The sequence below is a fragment of the Anser cygnoides genome, chromosome 10 (assembly GCF_040182565.1).
Source record: "Anser cygnoides isolate HZ-2024a breed goose chromosome 10, Taihu_goose_T2T_genome, whole genome shotgun sequence".
NCBI classification, from domain to species: domain Eukaryota; kingdom Metazoa; phylum Chordata; class Aves; order Anseriformes; family Anatidae; genus Anser; species Anser cygnoides.
Window position 1 is genome coordinate 13,425,135 of NC_089882.1, and position 19,299 is coordinate 13,444,433.

The 19,299-nt window shown below is 45.4% G+C and overlaps 1 long non-coding RNA gene across 3 annotated transcripts in view; it reads left to right on the forward strand.

Annotated features, from left to right (window-relative positions):
- LOC125183823 (uncharacterized) overlaps nucleotides 1-19,299 on the forward strand; it is a 73,877-nt gene that overhangs the window by 7,485 nt on the left and 47,093 nt on the right. For 2 of the 3 annotated variants that reach the window (XR_010833960.1, XR_010833961.1), the window contains exon 1: nucleotides 7,112-8,047. The exons of the other annotated variant lie outside the window; for it this stretch is intronic. This is a non-coding gene — a long non-coding RNA (uncharacterized lncRNA). Of the gene's footprint in view, nucleotides 1-7,111; nucleotides 8,048-19,299 lie in introns of those variants that run through there. 3 annotated transcript variants of the gene reach the window in all.

A 19,299-nucleotide genomic window follows, 5' to 3' on the forward strand; every position in this document is an offset into this window, starting at 1 on the left:
TGAGAATATCCAGATCCTTATTTGTATCCCATCCTCTGTATCATTGCCTGCAGTGTGGTATCATCACTCATTTCTAAGGGGTTTCTGCTTTCTGTGCCAGGTAGAAGCAAGTGCAGTTCATTCAAGGCCTTGCTGTGGTATACACATGTACAGATTGTGTACAGTTACAGTGATGACAAAACCCTTGTAGAGAGATATCCTGTCTTCCTGGGTATGAGTCAAGCCCAGAGTTTGTAAATTCATGAGCAGACACTGTGTGTTTTCTCAATGAGAGCCTCTTTCAAAATTCAAGTCATTAATTTATTAACTTTAGTATCCTTTAAAGACACCTCCCTATCTTCTCTTCCTCCAGCCCCTGGACAATGTTGAATGGTGCAACAATAAGGTGTGGAGTGTGCTTATAAGGCTGCAGAACTCATCTGACAATCAAACACACTGGTGTCCAAACGCCATCCTCCCCTCTTCTCAAGCCAAAGGCCCCAGGGAACAGGCAGGGTCTGAAATGCAGACCCTAAAGTAGTGTTCAAAAGCAACAACAGCCAGTCTGGAGAAATAGCTTCCCTCTGTCTGCATCAGCTGAAAAGCACAAATGTGGAATTGCTTTTGCCTCTGTGCACCAAATTGCACTTCTCAATGGGGTTTTGGAGTTTAAATATGTTTAAAATCTCTCAACAAATGGCAAAATAGAACATAAAACAACAAAGAGGGCATTGCTTTAAATCTAGTTTGACTGCAGTTATTACCAAAAAAAAAGATATTTTACATTTCTTTAGTAACTTCTACAGCAAAGCATTCAGCAGACTACTGCTGAGATTTTAAAAGCAATATGTTGGATTATATGCCTAATACCCACTAATTTAAATGAAAAATAGAGATAGGCATTTAAATCTCCTACATATTCCATCTCTCCCCAACACACGCAGGTGCAGACTCTCGTATGCATGCAGAAATCCCTTTGGCCACGTGGTGGTTTCTGTAGTGGAACTGTTGAGCTGGTTATTTGGAAAGATCAAAACATCATTGCCAACTGGCAGTCAAGAGGGAAGAGATCTCTAACTTGAAATGCAGGAAAAAATGGAGAACATGAAAGGTTTTTCTTCACAGGGTGAGGACAGAAGAGCTAACACACATGCCTTAGAATAGACACCACAATTTCTTTGAGGGTTGAGATGCTGGGGGCATTTGGATTCGTACTTCATTTTGGGTAACTCCTACAAAGAAAGACTCTCCATCCTCTATTCGGACAGCACTGAATCTCAGCCACAACCAGAATTTCGGCTGTTACGTCTATGATGTTGCCACCAGGGGATTCCTCGAGCCCATCTCATGGTTCAGGACAGGCTAATCCCACCTGTAAGTGCATTGTGTATCAAGTGTCATACAAAGGAGAAAGCTGCTGCATGAAGCGTGGTGTGTTGCAGATGAGGGCAGAGGGGGCTGCAGATTGTAGGAAATTTAAACCTTGTTCCAGTTCACAGTGATGTCAAACCACAGGAAATGAAAGCAGAAAGTGGAGATTTATGAAAAAAGTGGCAGGAGTCATTATTATGTGTGTAGTATTGATTGAAGAAGATCGTGTTGCCCCCAAATCGAAATGGCTTTTACGTGTTTGGGCCCATCCTGACAAAAACACTTTCTTCTCTGTTGACGAGGCCATGTTGCCATGGCGATGCAGGGCTGGATGCTTGGCAAAAGCACGTTTCGATAAGGCAGGTCTAATGGATATATTTTCACAACATTCACAGTTCCTTTCTGCTCATTTTCTCCTGAGCAGACTCGTCCACATCTTCCATTTTGCCACTTGATGAAAAAATATCTTTTTAATCTTTTAATTTAGCTTAGATTTCCCTCCCTCCAGCACCAGAGCTTGGCAATTAAACTACTTATCTGAGATGCTCCACACCAAGGCCAAGTGCCTGCTTTTCATTATCAGGTTGGGTGGCTTGTTTTCACCCTCCCTCCTCCATGTCTGAACCTCTTTGCTGCCTGCTGTATGTTATAGATGTTGCGATATAAGCAGCTTATAGTTTCATGTCCTAGCTACTGGAAGAGGCCATAAGTTCATCTCTTCTCCAGGACAGCCCTTCTGAAGTGCTTGGGACCATAAAGCAATATTATGTTGGCTGGTACATGTTCTGGAGAATACGCTAGCCCCTGTCTTTGCCAAAACCATGGACACTAACCCAGTGCCACCTAGAATAGAAGCAACATTTAGTTAAATGTTTTCCATTCAGAACATCTTTGGTTTCTTTTTAATATAGGCAAATGCTTTTTTTTTTTTTTTTAATTAACACATACACAGAAGCACTTTCTGTGCATGTATATGTACATGAATACATACATTCCCCAATACAAGCAAGTCATTTCACATTCATTTCAATTTGAACATCTTTTGCTGGTTCTTTCTACTTCGGTATCTTTTGTCTGACTTCAGGAATTTGTCTGAGTTTACTTTGCAGGAATAACCAACAGGAACTTTTACTAGAAGGAATGCTTACAGAAACATGCTATTTGAATGGAAAGAACATTCTGAAATGATACTTTCAGTAACCAAGTTGAAAAAATATATATATTCAACTCACAGAATGCACTTATGCCATGTGGCCTGTGTGACCAATTAAAACTAGTCAGCCCCCTTTGAATTGGGGATAGTCTTAATGAACTTCTCCTGAAGAAAAGAGCAGACCAGGAAGCATTTGCATCAGCAAAGAATTTCAAACAACCAATTAGCTGGAGAAATCAACACCACAAGCATAAAAAATTCACAAACAGTAAAAGAGGCAAAATTCATCCAATAAATTATTCATTGTCATTTGTCCAGTCTCCTTTAGATTTGGTTTAAGTTATTACTAATTAGTTATGGAGCCCCTTACTTACTAGGTCAGACTTGGTTGGGAAGTGTAGGAAAACTCACTTAAACAATGATATGATGGCAGCTCCTGGGAGCTGGTAACTCAAAGCTTGCATCACCAAGTGACTCTTACGAGCTCTCTTGTTCCAGCTGTCACTAACACATTGCCATTTTCAATGGTGACAGTCATCAAAGCATTCTTCTTTCCCTTCCTGAGTCAGGGCTGAGACATGCTGTTGGGTCAATATTTTGGAGGCGTCATTGTTCAGTGCAGTCAGTGAGTGCCCCAAGGATTGTAGACACCAGAGCAGTCATTCAGACCTGTTACAAAGCTTGGGGTGTTTCTTTGTCCTTTTGTACGTGCTAGTGGTCTTGGAAAAAGAAAAAATCAAATGAGATTAAGTATCATAAGATTCTTTGTTTCTTTGGCTTTGCCTCGATCTGGACTGTATGTCGTATAATAGGGCTCTGGCCCAGGACGTGGGCTGGGAGATGTGAGGCAAATCCAGTAAAGGAATAATCATCCAATAAGCAAATTCATTTCATCTCCTCAAGCTTCAATTTTCCCATCCACAAGACGCTGCTAATGATACTTTCCCTTCTCTAAGATCTTTGGATGAAGGGAGCTGTGTATGTTAAAAAAAAAAAAAAAAGAAAGAAAGAGAGAGAGAGAGAAGAAAAAAAAAAAACAGCATTAACTCTTTAAAAAGGCTAATCCTCTTTGGCTGCTTTAACTACAGAAGCATGGAAAGCCCAGTGCTAGACGTGCTTCTGCGGCACAGACGAACTGTAATTGGGAGCTCAGAAAGGTACAGAGGAGCAGGAGCAAAGATGGCCAGCAGCAGGGAACAGCTTCAATAGGAGAAAGACTAGGTAGGATCCCATGGATCAGAAAACAGACCCTGAGAGGGGGATGTCATGAGACTTAGGGGACTATGGGTGGTGCGAAGGCAGTGGAACAGGAGTTCTTATTCACCATGTTGCATGATATAAGAATGATTTGGTGGCAGATTTAAAACATGCAGACAGCCCTTTCCAAGACAGCCCTTTCCACACCACCCCTAGTGATGCTGGGATTGTCCCAAAGAGCGTGTTACCAACATAATTGGAACTGGATTTTAACAGCACCCTTGACCAATGTACTAACTCTGGGGAGAAATGCCAGGGTCCCCCACCCCATCCCTAGGATAACCGTCCACTTTTGCAGGGTTTTGAAGACCTGTACACAGTTCTTCCTCAAGCAGCAGAAGGTTGCAGCCATATGTATATGCCTGAAAAAGCCCTTAGCGGGGAGATAATAACAAGACTGAGATGGCATCCTATTAGAAGGTCATTTTCATCTTTCTGTGGCCACATACAGCCAGTGGCTGAACACACAGTTTACTTTGGCTACCTTGCTGATTATAGGATGTGAGGTCGGAAAGGTGGTGTGAGTACACTGACACCTCCCTTGTAGATTTTCTCTGTGGAGTTTTCACTTGGTCATGCTTCATTGATAAAATGAGTCCCAGGAAGGTTTATTCATTTTGCTGCTTATTGTTTTCTCTAACAGGTGCGATCGCTATAATTAGGTCTGTACAGCGGCATTTTCTTGTTACGCAAATTCCTTCTGTCTCTCTTGGATGCTCCTGGCTATAGCACTACAGTGGCTGCTGCTTAGAGAATGAGTGAAAACGAGCTGTTTTCTTTCCTTCCTTTTTCCTCATTCATCCATATTAAGCCAGGAAAAACATAGCCTCCACCTCTCACAGATCATTTGCTCCTTGCCTTCCTTGGGTTCAAAAAAAGATGTCACCAAATGCCCTCACTCATTTCCGAGATAAGCATCTCCCTTGAAAACACAGAGCAAACCAACAGTAGGGATATGAAAAAGTGCACAGGAGCAGAGCTTGGTTGGCATGAGATGATAAGGAAAGGATGAAGGCTGTCTCTGGATTGCTGCCTCGTGCCTGGTTTTGGAGGGAGGGCAGTGGCAGCTCTGCCAATGCCTCTGAGTCATGGCAGGGCCAGGGGGAGCACGGGTCCTGCAGGCCAGGCTGTGGGAGAGGCTGGCATGTAGTAAATGATGAGGTGTTCACTACATCTCTTGCTGATTTAGAGGCTGTCTTTCCTTCCAATTTAATGCACACACATATATAAATTAATATAGGTCCATATAAGAACTGCCATCACACAAGTGGTGTAGGCAGGGCCCAGTTCAATTATCTGGAAATGCAAGGTGCACCCAGTTTAACCAGTGAAAAGCTACCCTTCCTCCAGGCCCACACAAACCATCCTCCTTCTCAGAAAGCAGTGAGTCTGCCTAGAAAACAAGGGAAAACATGGCTCTGTTGGCAATGTACAGAAGTGGGATATTTTCTCTGTCATTTTCTTGCCTCATTATATGACGTGTCAAAAAATGTAAATTCACATCATGCTGTGGAGTGGGGTCTTTCTGGGAATGACTGGGTTGCTTTTTGGCAGTGGCCTCAAGGCCCGATCAGTTTGAGGCTATGAGGAGCGACAACGCGCTGAGAAAATGAGGCTCTCAGGATAACAACCGGGGGGGCATATGCTGCTTTCAGTCAATCAAGCCCAAACTCAGCCACGGAGCAATCAAGCTCAATTCAACCGACTTCTGCATTATTATTGTTATTATTTATCACTTGAATTACTGGAGCACCTTGAGGATGCAACTGAAATGAGAGTGGAGAGGGTTGGTGCTGTACAAAGATATAATGAGAGCGTGGCAGCCCGGGTGAGCACGCAGGCTGTGGAGACGAGGCCAGCGGCAAACAGAAGAGAGATGAGGTTGCAATTAGGCTTTGGCAAGGTCAGTCTCAGCAGGTTTCAGGCAAGCTGTTCAGCATCCTGCAGGCTCGAAGCTTCCTCCATAGCTGGTGAAGGCAGAGATGGCAGCACAGAACTGGAGTCCAATATAGGCCCTCTGTGGAGCTGGGTGCTCCTCCCTGGTAGGCCGCATTGGTATGTTACCCCCCTACAGGGCTGGGTTGCAGCAAGAAACAGCAAATACCACTGCCCCCAGGCCCAACGCAAGCCAGTGGTAGCCTTGACAGCCCGTGATACACACACCAGTTGTTTCCATCCAGTATCCTACAGACACAGACAGGCATTCCTATAGTGCTCCACCAGCCTTTCACCGCCTTCAGCTTTGCCATTCTTCTTCAGATGTGGACTGTCACATCTCACTGAATTCATTTCTTGCTCCGTGCTTCACCTCAGCACCTGGTGCTGTCAGTGCTAAAGCTGAGGCGTCCCTTGGCATGCCAGCCAGGGTCTGTCCCAATGAGACAGGAGTCAAGCCCCTTCCCTCTTCCTCGCTGCCTCATGCACACTGACTGTCATCTGTAAGTAATATGCTAGGCATGTTTCTTTTTTCACTAGGAAAAAAAAAAAAAAAGTAATTTAGTTTCTAATTACTAAAGAATACAGGGGGAAAAAAATAAAGAAAAGAAAAGAAATTATGACTACCAGATGGCAAATCACCATTTAGCAGGAGCAGGCAAAAAGAGGACTCAGTCAATCACGGGGTAAGTGATAAGACACCAGAGCGAACTACCAAAAAGAAAGGGAGCTCATTTCACAAAGCACTAAATTATTCTTATTGGGACTTCTCCTCCTTCTTTCCCCCTTCTATTTTTCATTCTGAGCCATAAAGCAAGTAATTCCACTGAGACCCTCTTTTAAATGATTAACATTTCCATTTTAACTTTTGTTTTTGATTGTGTCCCTGCCATTAATCTTTTTGTCTTTTCCTGTGCCCTGCCGTTCACCTCGTCTTCTAACTTTCTAATTCTCCTGGCCCATCTCCCAGCAAAATAAGCCCAGCTGCCGGGGGGCACCACAGCTACATCAGGACAAGGCTGGGGGCTCCACATCACCTGCCAGCCCAGCAGCACCGTGGCCCATCAGCAGAGGCACCACACCTCCAACAAGACATCTAGCTGAAATCAGCTCCCTGCACGTGCTTTAATGTCCGTTCAGGGGCAATTTAAAAATCTCAGGTGAAGTGATAATCCTTTGATAAACCTGGCCAGCAATTCCTGCCTGACTGCGATGGGAGCTGATGATATCCATAGCTGGCTGAGAGCTATTTCTGGCTCTGTTCCTTTCCACCGAGTAGCTAATTCATCACTTGCATGGCTCTGAAAAGTTTCGGGCAGCCCAGTGCCCTCGGCCAGCACCATGATGGTGTCTGCCATTGTCGCTTCCCATTCAGCTGTGCAAGGAGGCTGGGTGCAGGATTGGCCTTGGGAAAATATGGTAGGATGTGTGAATTTCTGCACCTATCTGGGTAAATCAGAAAGTGAAGGGAGCAATAGTTATTCACCGAGGACACCCATTTTGCCGTCAGTCCCAGTTGTGGGTTCCTGGGCTGTGAATGAGGTGACTTCTGTTCCCATCCTGCCTCTGATCCCAGCTGGGATATTCCCAAAATCTCCTCCTACCTCAGTTTCCCTCTGTTGTCAGACAGGTAAATATTGTTGTCTCCCATTGTAAAGCTCCCTATGAACCACTGCTAGGACAGAAAAAGATGTGGTGTGATGTTTTTATGGCTGCTCTCTGCCCTGGGTTTGCAGAGGAAGCTTGCTCTCACCCCGAGGCACCGCTGACCTGCCGGCACCAGCAGCAGGAGGGAGCAGCCCCAGGACTTCCTGCCAAGGTGGTACTTTGAGGCTAAGGGTGTTGCAAGTGCATAAATCCCTTCCTACTATGTGCTTCCTTGCCCTGTTGGCATTTATGGCTTGTTGCTGTGTTTTAGGAGCATTAGGGAAAATACAGATAGTCTGGCATTTTATTACTCATATTTCTCTGCTCTTAATGACTGAATGGAGCACGACTTGCTAATGAACTAGGCAGAAATGAATGCATTTGTGGCACTAATTGAAATAAACCCAAGGTCTGGCTTTTCAAAAGGAGCAAAACCTCTAGCACTCTCAAAAAAAAAAAAAAAAAAAAAAAAAGCCTCTTTTCTGCCTTTAACCCCTGCCTGCTGTCTTCCACTACAGCTGCGTTCTGGTGTAACAGAGCAAGGCATCCTCTGCTTGCAGGAACCAGGGATTCGTGGTGCAGGATGCTGGGGAAAGGGCTTGGTGTTGCTCCCTTCCTCGTCTATAAAAGCAGCTCATTAGGGGCAGTAGGGTTCCCAGGTAGCAGAGGGTGATGTGGAGATGGCCTGGGAGCACGTGGATGGAGGTGAGGCTTTTCCTTTTTTTTTTTTGTAGGCTGTGTGTATTCGTGATGAGACTGGTAATTGCACGATGTGGTTTGGTCTTCTCTAGAAACTATGCAGGCAAAAGAAGGAGGTTCAGTCAATAAGTGAAGTACTTTTAGCCAAGTAGAAGAGCTTTAGTTTTTAGCAGCGTAGGGACACTGCCTAATTGTAGCAGCTTACAAATATGGATACTTGCTTGTCAATAAAAACCAAATCTAACACTCGAAGTGAAAACAAATTAAAATTAATTAATCAGTGGAAAACACTTCATTTGGACTGGGAAAAGCAGATGCAACTAGCAAGTCTAGGTGGACAAACAAGATAATCAAATCAATACCCCCACTTTTCTTACTGGCACACAGCCACAGGCTACGAAGTGAGAGCAGGCATGTGGATCCACTTCATTTCTATTAGTTATCAGCTGGTTCTGTAATTAAGTGGAATTCAAGCCTGCTGGGAGAGTTATTGCCCTGTCCCTGGGTGGATCTTCCTGTGAGGGGGGCAAGTTTTCCGTGTTGCTGCTATCTCCTAACACTCTTCTTGCTTCTGGAAAGATTTCATTCTTTTTTTCCTCCTTTCCAAAGCAGAGCTTGCTGTGAAACATAAATTGGAGGGGGGTAGTGGATGCTGAAGAGAGCAACCCAGTCCATTGCTGTAGTTGCTAATCAGTGCTATTGTCAACAGGAATAGCTGTAAACGAGTAGGGCCAGGTGTATGACTTAGTTAATAATGCTCTAATTGAGACTAGATTATCGTGCCCTGACACAGGAGCAGGGATGCTTTTACTTCTTTTGTTGTTGTTGACTATTTAAAAACGCTGCTTAGATCTTGCAGATGGCAGTCATCTTGCTCAAATGCTGAAATTGTGTGCCCTCTGTGGGGATAACCCGCAGTGCTCATGGGGTTTGTGGCCTCTGTGGGTGCTCCCGTAAGTAGAATAACCACAGAAAATGCTTAAGGAAACGTAGGAAGAGAGCACTGTCCCTTTCCTCATCTGTCTGGCCCCAGCAGCCTGTTCCCATGGGCTGGAAGCAAATCTGCTTTTAGTCAGTTAAAGATGTCCTGTGAAATTTGGGCTATAATGTTTGAAAAACTGATATGAGGGAGTCTGGGAGTTCCTCTTGGATCTCACCAGAAGTGTCTCAAAAGCACTTCAACAGGAGAGAGCAGGACTTTCTTCTTTCAATGAATTTCTAATTATTTGATACTTGCTCTCTGTAAGAAGCAGCTAACTTGGTCCTGGACATAGCTAGGTACTGAGGAGAAAGGTTTATTCATTCAAAACTGTTGCAAATTAATTTCCCTGCAATTCTTTGTGGTTCAGCTTCACCCAAACTTTCAAACGAATGCGTTTTGCTAGGTGGGGTGGTAACCAAAAAGGCAATTTCAGAAAAGTGTAGAAAATATTTGCCAAATATATATGTTCACTTTGAAATTACAGATTCAGATCAGAACATGAGGAGTTATTGTCACCCCCACTGGTGCCACCAAACAAACTGCATCACCCACACATTCAAGTGGGTCACTCTGCAAATTTCAAGTAGCTCCAATGACTCAGAAGTCAAACAAATGGCTTGGAAATTCGGTGAAAAAGTTTGCTTAACAAAAAAGGAAAAATCAGGAACAGAACAGTTCTTCCTAGATCCATGTTTCATTGCTAGTGAATACATAGCTGTTCTGTGCCCTCTGTGCCTTTTTTCTGTTCTTTCTTAATTTTCCCTCTTATTAGTTACACTTCAAGCTTTTTGTTTAGGGAGCTGAAACATTTATTTCACCTGCAGCACTTCTTATTCCTGAGATGAATGCGGATCTGTTTTTGAGGCTGGTAAAAAAAAATCATTGCTAGGAGATTCGGGGTCTATTTGCTATGCCGAAAGCTTGTGAAAGAAGAAGAGTTGAGTCCTGATGATCAAGATTGCATGCATGTGTTTGCATTCACACCCTAATGTGCATCTCTATGGCTCTGTTCCTTCCTCACCCCCCCCCCCTTTCCTCCACCCAAGGTCTAATTAAAACAAGAATGCACCGGGCTGCCTTTTGCTCTGTTTCATCTCCTGATATTTTTATGTTAAATCCACCAAGGAAATCTCCTGAAGGCTTTGAAGTCTTGGGGTGTGTGAATAAAGATGTCACAACGGTAGGCACAGGGCTTCTTAATGAGGACAGAAGGTTTGATGTTGGAACACTTCAGTGCCCGAAGGAAAGAGATGCTCTCCAACATGTTCCCTCCCTCTCCCTTTTTTTTGTTTTCTTGCTGCAAAGGCCTATTTTTTTCCTCTATATCTTTTGTTCTTTCTCCACCCTTCAAGGAGGAAAGGGAAAAATGAGAGGAAATGCAGGGGAAACACGCAGTTTTACAAATCCTATCATTGTTCATGCCACTGTTCCTTCATCTCAGTTAATTCCAGTACCATTTGAGTTCATCCCAGTGCCCCATCCAGACTCCTCCTGACTCTTTTTCTATCAGGACTAAGGTAACAGTCCCTGCTTCTGTCTTTCTCCCATCCAGAAAGTTCTGACTCAGGAAAGGAAGTTCAGCTTTACCGAGAGGAATTTTTGCTTGAAAGTATCTCCATGAAGTCAAAGGTTAAATTTAGTGTAACTGAGAGAAACATCTGGTCCCTAGAGTACAAAACTTATTATCATAAACCTGATCAGTGAAATGGCTCCAAGCACTCCTTGGGTCCTCAACACAGTTTGATCTATCTACTCTGACTTTGCCTTCTGGACCCTTATCCCTCCTGCTTTCCCCTGTTACATCTGAGCAGCTGGTTTGTAAAATCATGGGGCAAAGGAAAAACAGAAGTGTATCTCATCCCACCATTCTCCACCCTGTGGAACTAGTGGAACAACAGGATGCTGTTAAGGCAGGGCTGGATATCCTCTTGGGAATGTCAGTTGGTGGAGAAAACTTCCAAGTTCCATGGGAAGAGGCACTCCTTGTGTATGGAAGTGCCTGTGGAGCCAGGCATCCCTGTCCCTTTGGGATGTGCTGCCCTCTGAGGGACACCAGGCTGTCTGAAGTTCATCTACATCTGAGAGATCAGGGGAGTACTTTGTTTTGTAGCCAGGAAAGGAAAGTTTGGGGCAATGCTGTAAATCCAACACAGTGGCTACAGAATCCAATCGAGCTCCGAAGGATCCTGTCTGTGTACTTTTCATTAAGTTCAAGCGTAGATGGAATTTTTGCTGCAAACCTCATAATTTCAAGCTCAGCATGAGTCAGTCCCAAAGTGCTGAAATATTTAGGTTTTTTTCCTCCACTCAGGAGCTGGATTTATTGACACCAAATGAGCTGTATCATTTTTCATCTAAGAAAACCCTGATGTTTGGAGTTGAAAGTGGTGATGATGCTTGCATGAAGTTAAGCCTTTTGCATTGACTGACCACATCTGCTCAGTTCCATCCTTCCCAAATAAGACACAATCTTCCTTCCCCATCAGGATTCCTCCTCAAAGCCTATTGCCATCTAGCCCCCTTGGATGATGCTAATACCTTTTAAAAGGGACTTGGGAGCATGCTCACTTCATCAGTTTGTCCTGTGATTTAACTTTCCAGCCTGTGGACTGGTGGTCCCACTGCTATGAGATGGCTGGAGGAGAGAGATGGAGGTCGAGGTCCCAGGTTGCAAAATACCTGTGCAGGTATAGGATGGATGCTGTCACAGCAAGGGGAAAATGAGTGCTTTTGCTTTGCAACTTTGTGCAGAAGGCTGTCAGCCCTTTCCTTCTTCCTCAAAGAAAATCAACGATCTCTCTTTTTTTTCCCAACCTCTTCTTTCAATAAATAAAGTGCATAGCTCCTTGTGATTCACTTTAAGGGTATATATTGCTCAGAGGAGTATAGATTTGTGCTGAGAAATACAGGAGCTCTGACCCTTGTATTTACTGCACAAACCTGTTGCAGCAATCAAAGGTGCCCACAGTTCCCCTGATGGAGGATGCAGTCCCTGTGGCAGAGATCTGGACAAGGTGTTTGTGCCTAAATGTGCGGCTCTCCATCCCCAGCCAGTAATTTACCGCCAGCCTCTGCGCTGACAGCAGAAGTTAATGCAGCAGCAGTGAGTGCAGATCCTGGGCAGGGAGGCAGCTGGGCTGGCAGCCTGTTACAGCAAGCTCTGCCAGAGGCTGCCTGCCCAAATGAGGCCCCTCGCTGCCTGTTGAGCTTGACATTCGTTGTCATGACCTGGCCTTAGACCAGGGCTCTGACTTTGCTGTGCTCGAGACTGTGCAAATTCAGCAGTGTCAAGTTGTTTGCTCGAGGGCTGGCAATTTTTAAGTGAGTGTTAAGTAATCCAGTGGGTGTATGAGCTAAGAGCTCAGGTTGCCCTGTACTTGTATCTCTTTGCCAGCCCCTTTGCAGGCTCGAGTGCCACAAAGACGTGTTCTGTAAACCCAACAAAATCCCAGGGAAGCACAGGGCCAAACCCTGGTTTTCCATAGATGGCCAGACCTGCTCTCAGGATGTGATCATCCTTTGAGTCAGAGAGCACTTGTTTAGGCTGCCCAGATCTCCACTGCTGTTACACTGAATGCATTGTTTCCACCGTCAGACAGAGGATTAAGTCCTGCTTAGGTTTAAGGTCGCCTTCTCTCCCAGACTGTGTGAAGCCATCTGGTTTTTGTGCCACTGACCTTTGTCAGCCCGCATTAATTCACAGAGGCTGATGAAAGAGCTCAAAACTTGCGTTCTGCAGAGCCATGAGTCACTGCTGGGAGCTAGATGGGTAATGAAAAAGCTGTTCAGTATTGTTTTGATTTCCAGATCTTCATGAATAAATCCCTGCTCAGATCCAATCAAATTGTTGCCTGTGAAATTCCCTTCCTATTACTTTGATCCTGTTTGCCTCAGTCTCTGAGCTCTGCAGCACCTCCAGCCAGTGTGCTGCCACAGCCTGCCCCGGCCACCAGCTGTGGTTTGGGTTTCCGCATCACCATCTCCACCCTGCGTGCCAGCCTTCTTTCTCTGCTTTTCTGTGCTCCTAAGCACTTGGGCATCTTTCCCAAAGTCACCCTGTGTACAAGCGACCCTCCTCTCTGTCTTACAGTAAACTCACGCAACTCAGTTTCTCCAGTCCAACCCATCTAAACCAACATTTTTAGCAATAGGCATATTTTTGCACAAACAGAGCTGTAGCTAGACCTGTCAGCATCTCCAGGAGCATGTTTGCTGATACAAAGCACCAACAACAGATGAAAATGATTGATGGGCCCTAATTGCAGTGGTTTCTGGATGCACCCCTCTATCACCAAAGCCTTTGGGAGGAAAGTTGTCTGTCCAGCAGTGTGGGTAGCAGGGAAATCGGGACAGACTGCCGGCAGAGGGAGCTTCCCACTGCTTGTGGCATGGTCCTGTGCTGCTACTGGTACCCAGGGCTGGGCAGGGAATGAGGGTGTGCATCACACACCACCACTTAGCCTTTCCCTCCCCCAGAGCCCCAGGTCGCTGCAGTAGCACAAATGCCATCAAACCACTCCAATTTGATTTGCTGGACTTCAAGAGGTCCTTTGGTATTCACAAAAACAAACAAATATTAAAAAAGAAAGTTTCTTCAATTCATTCTGGAATGTATTTTCTTTCCCGCTTTGTTGGTCGTGTGATTGTTTGGCTTACTCTGCTGTTTTAAAAGGTCTGTCAGGCAGCCACAGAGGAAAAAGGATTTCCATGTGACCAGTCTTGTGCCATGCAGAAAGAATAGCAAATAGTTGTACTAAGCAGCCTAGCAGCTCTTCGTAGGGGGGAAGTTAGCCATTTGAGCTCTACTCTCTGTCCTTGTGAATAGCATCCATAGAAATTGGGGACTGGACTTTCAGTTTGATAAATCCAGTTTGGTCTGCTTCCATCTAAGCATCCTCTTGCTGTGCTTTCTGCCTCCCCAAAGTGTTACACTGAAGAGAGATGGGAGGGACGTGTTGGATCTGCAAGGCTGAGTGATTGCAGTGCATCAACTTTTGTAAAAGGAGAAAGCTGTCAGAGATAAGGATGGGCAGTCAGAGGTCACGGTCCCCTGGGGAAATGACCAGTGACCTCTGTTATTGGAACAGACATAAATGAAAGTGGTCTTGATTGCATCATCTGTAATTAATCAGCAGAATTGACATGAAAATAAATAATGGGAAAGGGTCTAAATGAGATGGGGGAAAGCTGAAGGCTGACCATGCTGCTACCTCCTTTCTCCATTGTAAATAGATAGCTCTAAGGAGGATAGTCTGGGACCAAAGGCTGTGATATTCCACATTCTTGCTCCTACTGCAGTTAATTGTGTTGCCATCTTTGCCCCAGGAAGGATAGCTGCTGGACTAGTATTTGGGGATATTGGCCCACAGTTTCCTTCCAAAACTGAGTGCCTGAAGGTGAAGGGATGAGGTCTCATATCAAAGAATCTCATTATGCCAAGCACACACATCAGGAGTTGGAGCATAAAGGTGATGGTTAAAGTATCTGAAGGTCCTGCCTCTAATTCTTCTCTGTGCATTTCTGATGTCAGGGATGCATATGCAACACACCCACTGGGCTTCCTAAGACAGGGGTTGCAGCTACACTTAGATCTTGCCTAGTCTTCCCACAATCTATGAAAACAGGTGAAGGAGAAACATTTACTAGGCTTTGAAGCATGTGGAGAAAACCACAGAACTGTCCCTTGCATGTAAATAATTGAGTGTAGCTGAAGCCACTTGAATCCTCTCTGTGGGTGAGTGCTTTCAAAACAGTCACAGACCCAGAGCAGCGAAGATTTGTCCCTAAGGAGTGTTTCAAAGGCTACAGGTTGTCCAAAATCCTTTGGTGTTGTCACCAGCTGAGTGTCCATGTGCCAAACTCCTCTAGCAAGAGCTTCTTATAGATGGTGATGCTGGGATCAGGTGAGCTGGCAAAAATGGTGTGTGTTCAGCAAAATTCGGTGTTCCTTTTTTCCTGTAGAAATCACTGGCATTTCAAGTGCCTGCAGTGGCATAGCAAGCCAGACCAGCTGTGCCTGGTTAATTAACTCAGTGCTCAGATGAGGTTAGTTCACAGAAATGGGGTGGAAGGGATGAGTCAAATGAGGTTTTCACCACAATTTGAAAAAAAAAATTTGCTGCACTGTAGAATTTTGACCAACATCTCCCCCTAAACATCCCGTGTGTAACACAAGAAGGCTTGAGTGATTTACCCTCTGGTGTGACCTCAAAGCAAGCATCGTGCTGACATCGGCATCTGTGTGAGTAGCGAAACAAGAAACCTCGCACAGGGAAACCAGCTCTCATCAGTCAGTACCAGCAAGCTTCGCAATGAACTTGCTCGATGTCAAAAAGGATGCCACGGCCATAAAACACCTCTTTAGGATTGCTTTGGATTGCATTGCTACTCATGCCTTAGATTACTGGCCTGGAAATACTCAAAAGCAAACACACTGTGCATCTCTTCCAGTGTATGTGCTTCCTTCCACGCAGCATGACCAGTTCCCCATTCCTGGTCTTGGCTCTGCTTTGCAGACCCTGTGCCAGAGGCTGACCCAGCTGAAATATGTTTCCAGTTCTGCAGACAGAATTGCAAGTCTTCAGCTTTTTTTTTGTTGTTCCTGCCTTTCTGGCAGCAGAATACCTTAAAAATCCCTGTTTTCTTAAAACCTCATTAAGTCCCAAAGCGACAGGCAGTGGCCCGTGACGGTCAAAACAGCGATGTTTCTTGGATGCTCCACCTGTGGGAGTCAGTTTATTCCCCTGATGTGCAAAATGAGATTTTGACTGCCTTCCATATAGCAAATATGCATGTTGCCAGATTGCGATCTTGATTATATCTGTATCAACCTGCTTAAAATACCATTGTCTGCAATGAAAGTGCAGGATGTGGACCAGATGTTTAAGCTCTACCTGTATGCTCCTGCTTCCAACACGGCGAACTACCTCTGCCTCAAAACCCAGCCCTTTCTCCTCTCCTCTTCTCTTTCTGGCCTCCTGTGTGGGTGGAACTAGGAAGTCTACTGCCAACTTCTGGCTGTTGTTGTTTTTCTCTAACTTTACTGCAACTTCTGGCAGGCTGGTTCAGGCTCTCTACGTTGCACTATCATTCCCTAAATTTGAAAGTGGGCTGCTCATTTCAGCATGTCTGTCACTTGGCCTTTTCTCTCTCTGAGAATCAAATAAGCAATATTTCATATTCCTCCTTCACTGGTGAGCAGAGCTTCTGATGCCTGGCCTAGGGTTAATCGTAGGGTTAACCTAGTCATGAAAAAAATATTCTGTGAAAATGCAGAAGATTTCTCGCTTGGTTGGACCGAGCAATCTTTCTTTTTTAAATTCAGTGTCATGGGCCAGCCAAACAGATCTCTCTTTCACTGTCACTCTCTTCTGCTGTAGGTCAGCAACAAGATGTGCTTCTCGTTCCTTGCAACTCCAGGGCAGAGCAGAGCTGTAATTTGCTCTGGCCCTTTCAGAAAGTCAGCTCTACTTTCCCTTTGCTTCAGCAGTAAGTTAGGGGAAGTTGACCAGCAAGGCCCAAAGCACTTCTGCTCTTGCTTTGGCTTGTCAGCAAGTGCATTCTCAGAGGGGGTGAAAGGTGCCTTCCTTCTGCACCATCCCTATTGCAGTGGTGCTCAGAGTGAAGCAATGGACTAGAGAACCTGCTTCTGCAGCCAAAGACGTCCTGGCAGTTGCTGGCCCAGTAAGGTACAAGTGACAGCTCCCCTGGCCTCCTGTATACCCAGGATTTTTCTGTTCTGGTTTCTGCTGCTCCTCATTCCTCCTCACCTCTGTCCATGGCTGCACCTGTCCTTGGGAAAGATGCTTCCTCCAAGGAAGGATGAAGAGAAGACATCCTGCTGCTCCTTACGGCTCCATGTGGGGCAATATCTATGACCCGCTGAGAGAGTCAGTGAGCCCAGAATTCTAAGCAGAGGGTATATAGAGGTGAAGAAAAAACAAGAGGAGTAGTAACTATCATCTGAATGATAGATTTTGGTACCCTGATGCCCTAAGGACCCAGGGGCCTCCCAGCAAGGCTTCTGTGTGCTCTGCTGAGCACCTGGCATAGAGCATGGTAGCTCAGCCACCCACAGTGCTTGTGAACACTGGGGCAAGGTCCCCTTGCAGTGCCTATAAAATGCTACGGAGAGCTGCTCATTTCCAAAATGATGTCTTTTTAAAAGGCTGTATGACATCATAGGAGCTGGTCCTTTGCATCACTTCTTTTACATCACCTGCTGCTCATCAGCTGTTGTTTAAGAGATGACCAGACCCATCCTCGTGTCCTGTCCTGACTGATGGTGGCTCTGAGGTGCTGCCAGGTGTCGTACTGCAGAGAGAGCTCTCTTCCCAGGGAGCAGGGCCAGTTGCTGTAGACATTAGGTTTCACACTGCTTCCTAAACTTCTAGGATAAAAGCCATTGGAGAAATGTAAAATATTAGTGGTATTTTAAGAAAGCGTGTGGGTGTGTAGACACAATTAATTTTTCTTTTTATAGGCCTGCATGGAATATCTCCATCTCTGACAAAGGTGCCTAGATCTGTGGTGTGTTGGCATCCCAGACGAGGGCACCGCTCTGTTTGTGTTAACAGAAAATGTCATCGAAATTAACAGTGCACGAACATTGTTGTGGTCAGACAGTGTCAGCGCAATAAATTACTGTACGTGTGAGAGGCGGCAGGCTGGGAGTCGCTCTGTGCTCTATCCTTCCCGGGATGAAGCTGCTCGTTCTTCCTTGTTAAATGCACACAGTAGCAGTCGTAAGGGATTTTTGTCCTGTTAGTCCCCGAAGATCAGAGAGGAGCTGATGCAAAGAGGAAATATACTGCACAGGATTAAACAGCAGAGGGTATGCATGCTCGCGCACACCTGGGCAGCGTGTCTGCTCTTGTGCTCTGTATTGTTATTGACACACTGCACCTTAATGGCTATAATGTCAATGGGCACTTTGGGACCTTTACTCGTGGATTATTAATGCATTAGACCACAGCTTTTATGGGTTATCATGTCAAGAGCGGTGGGAGTGGATGCCTGCAGTATACGGGCAGAATAAAGATATTTTTTAATCAGAGCTGCATGTACAGCAGAGCCCTGTACTAAACCTCAGAAATCCCATTTGCTGCTGTGCCATACCTGCTCCCAGCATGTGTGATCTCACTGCGGCTTGGCGGGCAGCGTGGAAACAATGACAGCGACCAGAGGAAAAGGGACTGGAAATACAGTCCGGGGAAAGGAAGGGATGCTTGCCGCTGTAACTAGGCAATTGCGCATTGCCGTCCCAGGATGGGGGAGATTATTTCCTGGTGCTAGCCACTGATACCCTGCAACATGAAGATTAATAGGCTCTTTATTTTATTGTTAGGAACTGCAGGTGCTGCTTTTATTTATATAAATGTGTGCTGGCTCCTGGCCGTGGGCTCAGCCCAGGACGAATTCTCCCGTGGGACTTCAGGGAGAGGAACTTTCTCATACTGCCTCTGCCCGAGAGCCAACGTCACATCACATTTGAATGTGAGCATGGAGTGCCTGCATGGTCCTTTGATAGAAACTACAGGTACCCAACACTGTTCAGGGGCTACATTCTGCTGTTTTTAAGGGTGTTTTTTGAACACAGTGTAATTTGCAGGGGGGAGTGATGGCTGGGTGCAAGGAGTTGCAACCAGACTCTCTGGCTGATTTTTTTTCTGGGTAAATCAGGTGTTTATATCTACAAAGTCCTATCTGACAAGATGCAGTGGTTAAATGTGTAGATGAGGTGGAAAGGCCAGTATAACGAGCACAGGCTGCTGTGCTCACAGAGCGGGAGAAGAGCCAGGGAAATGCGAGCAGCATGGCAGGAGCAAGGACACATTTAGTGTGGTCAGAAATGTCCTCCTGACATCTCACCAATACAGGTGCTTCCAGGTCAGGATATTGGAGTAACAAGTGCTGGGCAGCTCAGCCACAGTTATGTGAGTGAATATAAACGGCTTGTTTCTGACAGGAATTACCATCTTTCTCACAGCCACTACTGCTCCATTATGATGAGACCTGGAGAAATTATCCGAACAACCAAACTAGCTGTTGCTTGATACAAATAATAACAAGCCAGAGATAGAAATAAAAAAAAGCATATCATAGGTTTTCACCTCCTAGGAGGAAAAAATACCCCTAATACATGACTGTAATGGCATGAACCAAGAAAAGAGGCACAGGGTCCCTGAGCCCAGGGGGATGCTGGTTTTGCAAAGCCGGAGCGCATGAGATGGTGCTGACCCAGGAGCGAAGTTTCTTGTTTGCAAACTGCTGTCCC